Genomic DNA, 10538 nt, shown 5'->3' on the forward strand with positions numbered 1-10538 from the left:
AAAATTAGTTTGGTTTCAGTAAGTATTGCATTAACAATTTGCATGTGGCTGGTATCAAACATCACATGGCAGAATATATGAAGTCTGTGCAAAGATATACAAGAAAAATATTTTTCTAAAAGCCCTACTTTAATACAGCATCTATCTTTTTTGATCCACCTTATTCTCTCTTCTCATCCTCTCAGACCCTTTCATTTTAGTTGTTCATATCAAACTACCAAAACCTATCAACATTTAATTGCTGTTAATCTTGCTAATGTCAGGAAGTTTTATAATAGTTGCAGCTATTTTGTAGTTCCAAGGAGGTCATTTACATTCTTTATCGTATATTGTTACTAAGACAGCACTAAATGGATGCAATTTTGCTATTCCAAACATTTTAATCTCCATATGGGAACAGAAATAAAGTGTATTTACTCAGGGCATTGTTATGTAAGATTAACTATATCCATGAGGAAGTTGCCCTGTATTATGAGTACTGTTAATATGTTGTAACTTTCACATATAGCCAAGATCTCAGTTGATTTAGATTGACCATTACAAGTGAATACAGTAATTTAAATGATTTGCTCTGTGTTCCTAACTCAGTTTAAGGAAAACAGAGCTACTATTAGGCAGTTTGGTATGCTACTTTTAAAACAGCAGCTTGTATAGAGCTTGTTTAGCACAAGTAGCTAAATTTGCTGAAGCCTAAGGCCACAGGTCTTGAACTTTTTTACCAGTTATAAGGAAGATCACAGGGTCAGTTGGAAATGGGGGATAAGAAAGTAAGAAAGACAATACTGACAGCCTGTGAAACTGTTGGTAGATTCTAGAGCCCTAAAGACAAGAAAAGAAACAGCTCACCTAGAAACAGTGAAAGGAACCAAAAAAGAGAAGTCAAGTCTCCTACCATATTATTAGCATTGGTCAAGACTGTTAGATAAAAGATTGGGAATGTAGAATGTAAGGAGTAATTGCTCAGGGATTTTTTTTGTTCTGGATTCATTCTCAAAGGCACCCAGCTTGAGCTGTTACTGCAAATTTAACTCTGCAGATTTTTTTTTGTTTGTTTGGATTATTAACATTGCAGAAACAGACAGACAAACCCCGTTATGGTGGCTGCCTTGTACAATTTTTATAACAATTATGTAATACATAATTTTCTCTGTCATCAGTAAAAACCTTATATCACTTTTTCTGCCTCCAGTTGCTATTTATTCCTGGTAATTTGGTGACAGCAACTGTTTTATTTTTAATTTTATCTTTAAAAAGTATACATTTTAGCTCAGAGAGAATATATGACCCTTCTATACAAGGTGTATATATTATTTTCCACCTGTAGCTGATTTTAAACTTACCACACTCTTTGGATTTCTTATTCAGGTTTCTTCCAATATTACCACTATGACTTTTCAGGCAAGTGCTTGGATGCCACTGCGAATTTTATGCGTAGTAAAAAAAAAAAAAAGTATCATATTCCAAACCAATGTGTCTATATGTATATGTATAAGCATTTTACATAATATAGACACTTCTGATTGTCTATTTTTAGTGAGACTATCATAGAAATCCAGGGGATTATTTCATTCTATACAGCACACACTTAGAAAAACCTTGCCTCTACCTTAAGTGTCCAATCTGATCTGACAAACAAGGGACACCAAGTTAACTCTTAGGTCCAAATACTGATAGCTGTAGTGAGCCACTAAGAAGTATGCTTTGTTTTCTGAAAACAAAAACAAACAAGCAAAAACAAACAAAACAAAAAACACAGAACCACCAAGAGCTATGGTGCTTTTTCACGCTATTTCCTTTATATCACTGAAAAATTCAGGGTACACAGTGCGTTTTCGGACAGAACAGATTAGAGGTTTCTACTGCAACTATTTTCTAACCAAGCCTCCTCAATACAGAAATGTATTCGCTGCTACAAAGGTGATGTCTCACGTTGCTCTCCCTCCTCACTTGTCTCCATTTATCTTGTCATAATCCTACATGAGAAGGGGAAAGAGAAAGAAAGAAAATGTACATATTCTGTTTACAAAGCAAGACCTGTTTTCATAACTAGGAATACTGACACTCTTGAGATATACCCATCTGCCTTATGCTTTATATAACATTTATTTCTTCACTTTCATACTTAGAGCACAGCATCTTCAATAAGTCCAGTGCTGTGCTCCGGAATACTATTATCCATATTGCATTGCACAGGGACTCCACCACCAGACTTTATAGAAATTGATTAATAAACCTGTGGAATTGAAAACCTAAACCTATGATTTCAAAATCTAAATCTTAAACTCTGAGTCATCACAATGTATTGCTACACTAGAAATCACGTGCTTTGAAGAAATACATCATACTGAGAATAGATTGGTGGAATTTTTGTTTTTATGCTCATCAGTTCACTAGGCAGAAGACAAACTCTGAGTAGGATTTAACAATATGAATCGAAGTCTGCTACATTTTGCAACTAGCTTTTATCGTTGATTACAAAATATTTATTCAATGTTTACATTGTCCCTCCTCTTGTTTCTACATTTATTTCTCTCTACACTCTAAACACACCTTTATGGCTTTTCACGACAGTATTTAACCTGCTGAGTGGACTATACCAGTTCTGTTTTAGTACATATAGGATCATACAGCTTCTACTAGTTCAGTACCTTCACCATATGTAGATTATATATAGATATCTTTGTAACTTACACTGATGAGTTCTCTTATCACAGATACTACACTTGATCCTAGCCAAAAGGCTGAGAAGCAAACGTCCTACCACCGATATGTCCATTTCTTTAAATAAATTGCTAAGTATCTTTGTGTGTGATAATATAGTTGGGGCATACACACATTCTGGATAACACTGGGAAAGAGGATGAATTTAGTTATTCTATGCTGAAAATCTCTTGATTAATTTCAGTCTTGTCTTGCTCTCCTGTTGTTCTGTTTGACCTATTAGCACAGTATGCCAAATTTTCAAAAGTCCATTCATGCTTCACTGTCACTTTTCTTTAAGCATCATTAAAGCATTGATATTTAGAAATTCCAATTTAGTCAAAGGTGAAAGTCTGTTTTTTAAGTATCTGTCTTCAGAAATGTGACGCTTAAGCAGAAACATTAAGGTATCAAAGAGTGTCTGAATGTCAATTTTTGGAATACTGATAATCATCTGAACTTTTGACATCTGGCATTTTTCTCAACTACCTAAAGAATGTGCTTCTAAAGTGCTATTACAGTGGAGAACGTGATACAAGCAAATTAACACAGACGCAGTACTGATTTATCAACAGAGTGGAAACTTGTTATAGCAAAGAAAACTATTGGTGATTAGCATTTATAATCTTACTTGGCTTGGAATGTATACAAGGGCTGCTCTGAAAGTAACGCCTCCTATTTTATTATATTGGCCTACAACATCAGAGGGAAATGTTTGTGGGATGGCAGTAGAGGTTGGACCTTCTCAACAATTTTCTATTATGTTTTGTTGCCATGTGACAAGTGGCAGCAGAGGGGCAGTCTGACAAATTGGCTCTTGACATGGAAGAAAAGGTATGTCACTGAATTCCTCCATGTGGAAAAAATGGCACCCATTGACTTGCTGAATGCTTGCTGAATGTTTATGGAGATGAAAGAGTGGATCTGAGCACAGTGAAGCTTTGAGTCTTGTGTTTCAGCAGTGGTGACAATAATGTGAAAGACAAGACACATGCCAATGGCCATGCAGATTTATATGAACACAATATGCAGGTTTTTGTTCATTGCAGGTGAAAATGCACAGCTAATGGTGATGACTTCATTGAAAAACAGCATTTTTTAGCTTAGAATTTACTGTATCAAATAGTATTCTTGTGCTCTTTGTTTCTGTTGTAGTTTCAGTGGAAATAAATAGGAGACATTACATTCAGAGTGACATACATACAAGGTTTGCATCTGTACTGTTAGAGGAGGAGAGAAACAAAAGGTAGCAGATGAAGTAGACACACTGCCTCTTTCAAATACGTGCTGTCTGTCACCAACTCAGAAAGCCTAACAAGGTACATGCTACATGAAAGACCAGAAAAAGATATGGGTTCAAAACAGAGAACTCAATCAGCCTCTATAACGAAAGGGATTTAACTGCTTTCAGTACAGTGGCAGGAATAGCAGCAAAGAAAGCTATATGATTCAATTGCAATAAGCCCTGCTGGTTGTTGCTGGATTGATAACCCTACAGGTTCTAACCATGAAATCCTCATTGGGTTGCCTCCTAGATTTACAAAGAGTAGACAGTCTTGAATGATTGTAACCTAATCCTTATACCAAGACATCTAGCTTTTAGAGAGCAGAAGACTGGGTAAGCAAATCTCGTAAATTAGTCATCTACACTCCTGTAGTCACTGAAGAGAGATGGACACAGAATAAGGCTATTCATCTCATCTATCTTGAGACAAAATTAATAGTTCTGTAAAGATAGTGATTTCTCTGCACTGACTAGAGAGTGAGCTTGATCACTATCTTAGATTAGAGCTGTATATTTTTGATGGCTGAAATAAAATAAGATGAATATAAGCCAAAATGACTAGAATTTCTAGAAATCCATTTATTTTTCTTTTCATCTTGAGTAACCTGCAATCACCGGGAACAGTACAAATTACTACATTTTCTCTGCTCAGTTATTTTAATTCAATAACATTTAGTCTAATATAAATTTATTCAAAGATGCCATATCCTGTTCAAGAAAAAAATTCCTGCTTCGCTTTCAACTGTTTAATTTTTGAAATAGATTATTTTAACCTTGCATCATCAATTATGCAAGCGTTCCATTTTATTTTAAAAAAATCTGAACAGTAGCCTGTAAGATGTAAAATTTCTGTTCATTAGTTCTCTTTCACTTTTTCATTCTATCTTTTTACCAGTAACAGAAATTTAAAAGACAGATGTATAGGAAACACCACATTAGAGAACTAGCATTAAGTAATTAGCGAAAAATGTTATTTTAGTTCAACAAAAAGGCTTTTAGCAACTTGCTTTTCATTGCTGGAGTAACTTTCCTTTGTAATTTAGTACATCTCCTGCCTAGGCCTGTATTTCTCACTTTTACACCCAACATGTATAAATCGCCTCTCCATCTTCCCCAGACTGACTTTGGATTCAAAGGCATGTGGATAGGAATAGCTCCATGTTCTTTCTGCTTAAGCTGCTGCTGCTCAGCAATAAAAAATAAACAGAAGTACAGCATTAGCTACTTAAGCAGACTAAGTTCATGGCAGGGATGCTGTGAGACAGCATAATGATGTACATTTAGTACATGATAACCATAGAATCATAAAGGTTGAAGAAGACCACTAAGATCATCTAGCCCAACCATCAATCCATCCCCACCATGCCCACATCTCCCAATGCCACATCTACCCTTTCCTCAAACAGCTCCAGTCTCAGTGACTCCACCATCTCTCTGGGCAGTCTGTTCCAGTGCCTCCTCTCTTTCTGAGTGGAAGTTTTTCCTGATATCCAACCTGAACCTTCCCTGGTAAAGCTTGAGGCCATTGCCTCTCATCCTATTGCTGTTACCCAAGAGCAGACGCTGACACAACCTTGCCACATCTTCCCTTACAGGAGTTGCAGACAGCAATAAGGTCTCCCTTGATCATCCTCTTCCCCAACCTGAACGAGCCTAATAATTAGATGCAAGCCTAATTTGTACGTTAAGATGCTGATATCTGAGTGGAACAGCTACAAAAGCTCAATATGCTGGGGTTCTTCTGTTTGCTTTGTGTTTACTACAAGGGCCACATACATACAGCCAATAAATTAGGCAAGGAAAAGTAAATAAGAAGTGGAGTGAATGGAAAAGGCAAAAGACATATAAAAGAATAGGAATTTGATACTTTAAAACAAAATTCAATGCTCCATAATTAGTTTTTTAATATTATATTCAAACAAAAATCTAATTATTAATAATTTGATCATCAGGGCAATTTCTATACTGTAAATAGAGATTCTTGCTTAACTAATTTGTCTCGAAAGACCTGATTTTGAGTGTACATGATCTTATTTTATTCTTTTTACCGTTGGGAATTTACCAAAGAGAGAAGTGGCCTTTGAGTAAGGCTCCTACCTCTCATTGTGTGTGGGCTTCTATTGGAACATTCCTAAAGGGTCATCACACTCTTACCTACCAGCTCACATGTGGGCAGCATGCACATGAATGCTGAGCTGCAAGGCCCAACACATCTCATTAAGTTTGTCTAACTGAACCCTAGCAAGGTATGACAGGCTACATGTGATTTTTGGCTAGCAGCCATCAGGTACAAACATGAGAGACTGTGAGGCTGCAGGCACAACCTTAAATGTGGGCCACTTCAGTAGCTAAAATATGTTATCACTGTTGCCATGGGTGGTTAGCACCCCCCACACACAGTGCTGGTAAGTGCAGCTCTAGATCTCATTTGTTCACGTATGTCCCTGTTTTCTTCCCTTATTCCCACCTCCTCCCTCCATAGAAATGGAGCAATTGCCCATAGGCTTTCTAGTATCATGGCTAGTTCTACAGTACCATTTGTCTAGAAATCACTCTTTCCAGGGCTCAGCTGATGAAAGTGATGAAGCAGGTGCACTGCATGAGTAAATATGCATTGGCAAGATAAAGTGTCGTTTCAGCTGTAGTAGTGATTCTGAAGCTAAATCAGCAATGTTAATTCCAGTTTCACTGAGCAGGGGGAAGTAACAAGGTTTGTCAAAGTGATGGTAATTTTCACTTGACAGAGATACAAGAAAAATATTCTTCTGCAATCTGTACTCTGGTTTTATTTAGTAAAATATTCCATTGATTTTCTCTTAACAGACTTCAGGACTGAAAGGGTTTGATAGTCTGAACTTTATTGTGGTATATAATCAAAGACATTTAAGAAATTAACCATTAATTACCATTTGATGAATAAAATCACTAAAGGATGGGCTTGAGTGGCCAACATCCAGGTTTGATCTTAGGTTTAAAAGTGCTTCCACTGAATGTGATCTGTTTTAATCAAGCGCTTTAAAAAACCTTTTTTTCTTACACTTAGAGAAAGAAGACTCTACATCGTTTCCCTTTGTTGGGGCTGTGATAAGAGGGCAACATTTTTTAAAAAGTAAGATGCATACATACATGCTCTCTATGACTGACTGAATAAGTAGTCCCTTTGCTCCTGCAGTTCGATGTACTTGCATCTATAAGCAGTGCTGCGCTTATGCAGGTCTCACAGTTAAAATGGGAACTGCTGTCACCTCAATTGTCACACTAATAACTGCACTATCCTTCATTCCCTGTACTGCAGGGTTGACATAGTATCTCAGAAGTTAACATAAAATAGCATGCCTCTAAGCTCTAGATTTTACAGCTGTCTCTTAAATGCAAACACCATGCCCAGCCAATTAAGGATGGGACTCAATAACCCACTGCCTAACTGCATATGCCAAGATGAACTTTCCCAGTTGTGCTGACATATGAAGCCAGCATTGTAACTTGGGAGTAGTATCTGCTCATATACCCTGCATAAGCAAAGTACAAAAGAACAGGTTGATTGCAAAAATTATCCACAGGAAAGTTATTCCTCTTTCATTTTCCTATAATAATGTTACTCACAATATCTATTCCAGCATACGTATGCATAAAGATCCATAATTATGCATTAATTTCCTGTTTTTAGCTTAATTAATATTTGAAAATCTCAGCTCTATGTATAGATAAGTTATAATACAGATGATACTTTCTTGATAACTTCACAAATCATGCTTTGATGAAGCTTTCCAGCCTGGGTTATACTTTAATTGCAAATAGGTTATATATATTTTGATGCTCTTGTGTAAGCATAATGACATAAATAACATAAATTTGTTTTAAAAAAAAAAAAAAAACTCAGTCATTGAAAAAGAAAGAGAAGTAGTTTTGAAATCTTCTCGTTCAGGAATACAGAAAATAGAAACAGCTCCAAGCTTGGATTCTTAGTGCATTCTCCTAAAAGTTCAGCTCTACACAGAGCTCAGTGTGTAATCTACATTAAGTTCACTATCTTCAGAATATCAGCCTACAACTAAAACAAGGCAGGACTTTGTCCAGTTAGCTCACTTAGTCTGGCAGTTTAAAGAATATAAAGATTCAGTGAAGTAAATACACAGGCCTGGAAGACAACTGAATTCCATCACTGATTTCAAATAGTACAGTTCCCACATGAGATATGCCTGCCAAACTGCAATCTAACATGAGCAAAGTTTGAAAAAAAAAAAAAAAAAAGAAAAAAGAAAAAAAAAAAAGAAAACAAGTGAATTGTGCAAGTCTTTTTTTAACTCATCAATTTGGCTGTAGCTCTCCTGAAGATTTGTATATCTTTAATCTTCCTGAAAGCAGCCAGCATGCAAGGTTACCCGGCAATTCATATTATCAAAAATATCCTCTCACTTTGAACATTAACGCAGGATTTTCAATGTGTGAATATTACCCCAGATAAGAACTTCAGTACAAGACTTCAGATGTATATGACCATCCCCAAACCCCTTATCTGATCAATACAACTGCTACCTTAATGAAGAATTTACTGCCTCAGGAAGATGAATTATTTTCCAAAAATCTATGAATTTCAGAAATACGGATACAATGTTATAAGTGTTCTGTATATTAGCATTCATTTGTTAGCTCTTCTTAACTGAGAGCAATAGCATACACAGGGGACACCTCTATTTTATTTAGCTTTGAGGCAAAAAAATAGATTTTCTTTTCCAAAATATTTTGGGAAGTAATTCTTACACTGAACACCTACCCATTAATATATAGCTTCTAAGCAGTAACCAGCAGGCACACATGACACCATTACACTGCTGATATTTGCCACTGAGAGACATAAAGAGAGAGAGATGCATACTTTTGAATGCTCAAGTATTTTTCTGTTATAACATTATAGTTCTATACAACAAAACATAGGCAAGGATTTGTACATTTCAGTTCTCAGCAACTGAAAACTCTACCACTTTCCTGCAAGAGAAACCAGTCAAAGCAAATGCACTGGACAACAAATGCTCTTGGTTGAAACATGGGGTTCTGCTGTGTTCATAGTAATTACATTGTATTCTGGTCACAGCCCTGCAGGAAAGTGTTTCAAACTGAGCTCTTCCCAGTCATATTAAAGAGCCTATGTTTTTATAAAGGAAGCTAAATCCTCTGTTAGCTATGATGGTCTGGAAACACAAAGTCCAAGTGCTCATGTGAATTCATAGCATTCATCTTCATCTTTTGAATCAGACCTGCTGAGGAGCTGGATTCGCCTTTCAGGTTACTAATTCTCAGCAGAACCGAAAAAAAAGAAATAGTGATTACTCTGTTAATCGAAATCTTTTATGAATAACACCTAAAACAGAACATTGCAGGTTTTTTAATTACTGGGGAGACTTCTTGACGGTAACTGCACAATCTGGTGAATATATCTTTGAGAAAAGCCTTGACTTCAAAATGGAGGAGTTTTAGTTGTTCCTTCATTGCCGCTTGTCAACAGTTGGCACCAATTTCACAAATTTCAGTTAGCAGCAGTTAGTTCCTTTGCTTTGTCGGATGTGACAACTTTGTCACCCCTTTCAATTTTCTGGACTTTTGCAAGTTGTCAGAAAGAAAAATATGAAATTGTGTGACCTCAAAAGTTCAATTGCTATGTGACCTAAGAAAATGTCTATTTATGAATAGCATCTGTTTCCCTTTGACATTAAAATCTTTGCATAAAAGTGTACAGAAAGTTTATCATTTAAAAAAAAAAAAAGTAAATCAGTTGAAATTCAGATGTGCCTATTCTTTTATAACTATATAAGTCTAGAAATTTTGCATGGGTCTCATTGCTGTAATAACTCAGCCTTGAGTCACTAGAAATGGATTAAAGTAATCTGCCTTCTCTTTTGGCATGTTGCACAGACAAAACAGAAAACATCGAGCTTATGAGGATTCAATTAAATAGGTAGTTCCATTCTAACAGGTCTGAAACAGATATCTGTTTCAGATATACTGTTATATATATATATATACTGTATACTGTTACATCTTTTAGATATACTCTAATCCCCAACTATTAGAAAACAACAGCAGTGATTTAACATGGCTAAAAGGTAATTTTATATAAGTTGAAAAATTGTAGATAGAAATGAATGAATATTCAGTTGAGACAATTTAAATACCTAAGTATTCCTAACATATATCGAAAACATCTGTTTGCAGTTCATTACTTGATTCAACTTAATTACCTATTAAATGTTTTAATTAATTTCCAAAGATATTACCAAAGCTAATCCTTATTCCCTATACAAATACTCATCTACTCTGATTGCTCTTAAATTTCTGAATAGAAATACTTTTAATCCTGCATGAACAGCTGAATTTCAGATTCTCTTAAGACTTAAGACATGATTATATCCTACTATTAATTAAAATTAGCATATAATTTAAAAGAGGAAAAAAAATGAATATACATTTTAGAAAGTGATGCTCCCTCCATAGACATACTTGTCCCAGGATTTCTCCATAGACATTTTCCAGAAGCTTCTTAGAGTTAATCAGTGCC

General features: G+C 35.6%; 1 pseudogene; it reads right to left on the reverse strand.

The window, feature by feature from the left end:
• Positions 1 to 2584: 2584 nt before the first annotated feature.
• LOC122180566 lies at positions 2585 to 2753 on the reverse strand (annotated as a pseudogene).
• Positions 2754 to 10538: the final 7785 nt, after the last annotated feature.

This window comes from Lagopus leucura, unplaced genomic scaffold, assembly GCF_019238085.1.
Source record: "Lagopus leucura isolate 7727_CA_CO unplaced genomic scaffold, USGS_WTPT01 Super-Scaffold_100004, whole genome shotgun sequence".
In the NCBI taxonomy this organism is placed as follows: domain Eukaryota; kingdom Metazoa; phylum Chordata; class Aves; order Galliformes; family Phasianidae; genus Lagopus; species Lagopus leucura.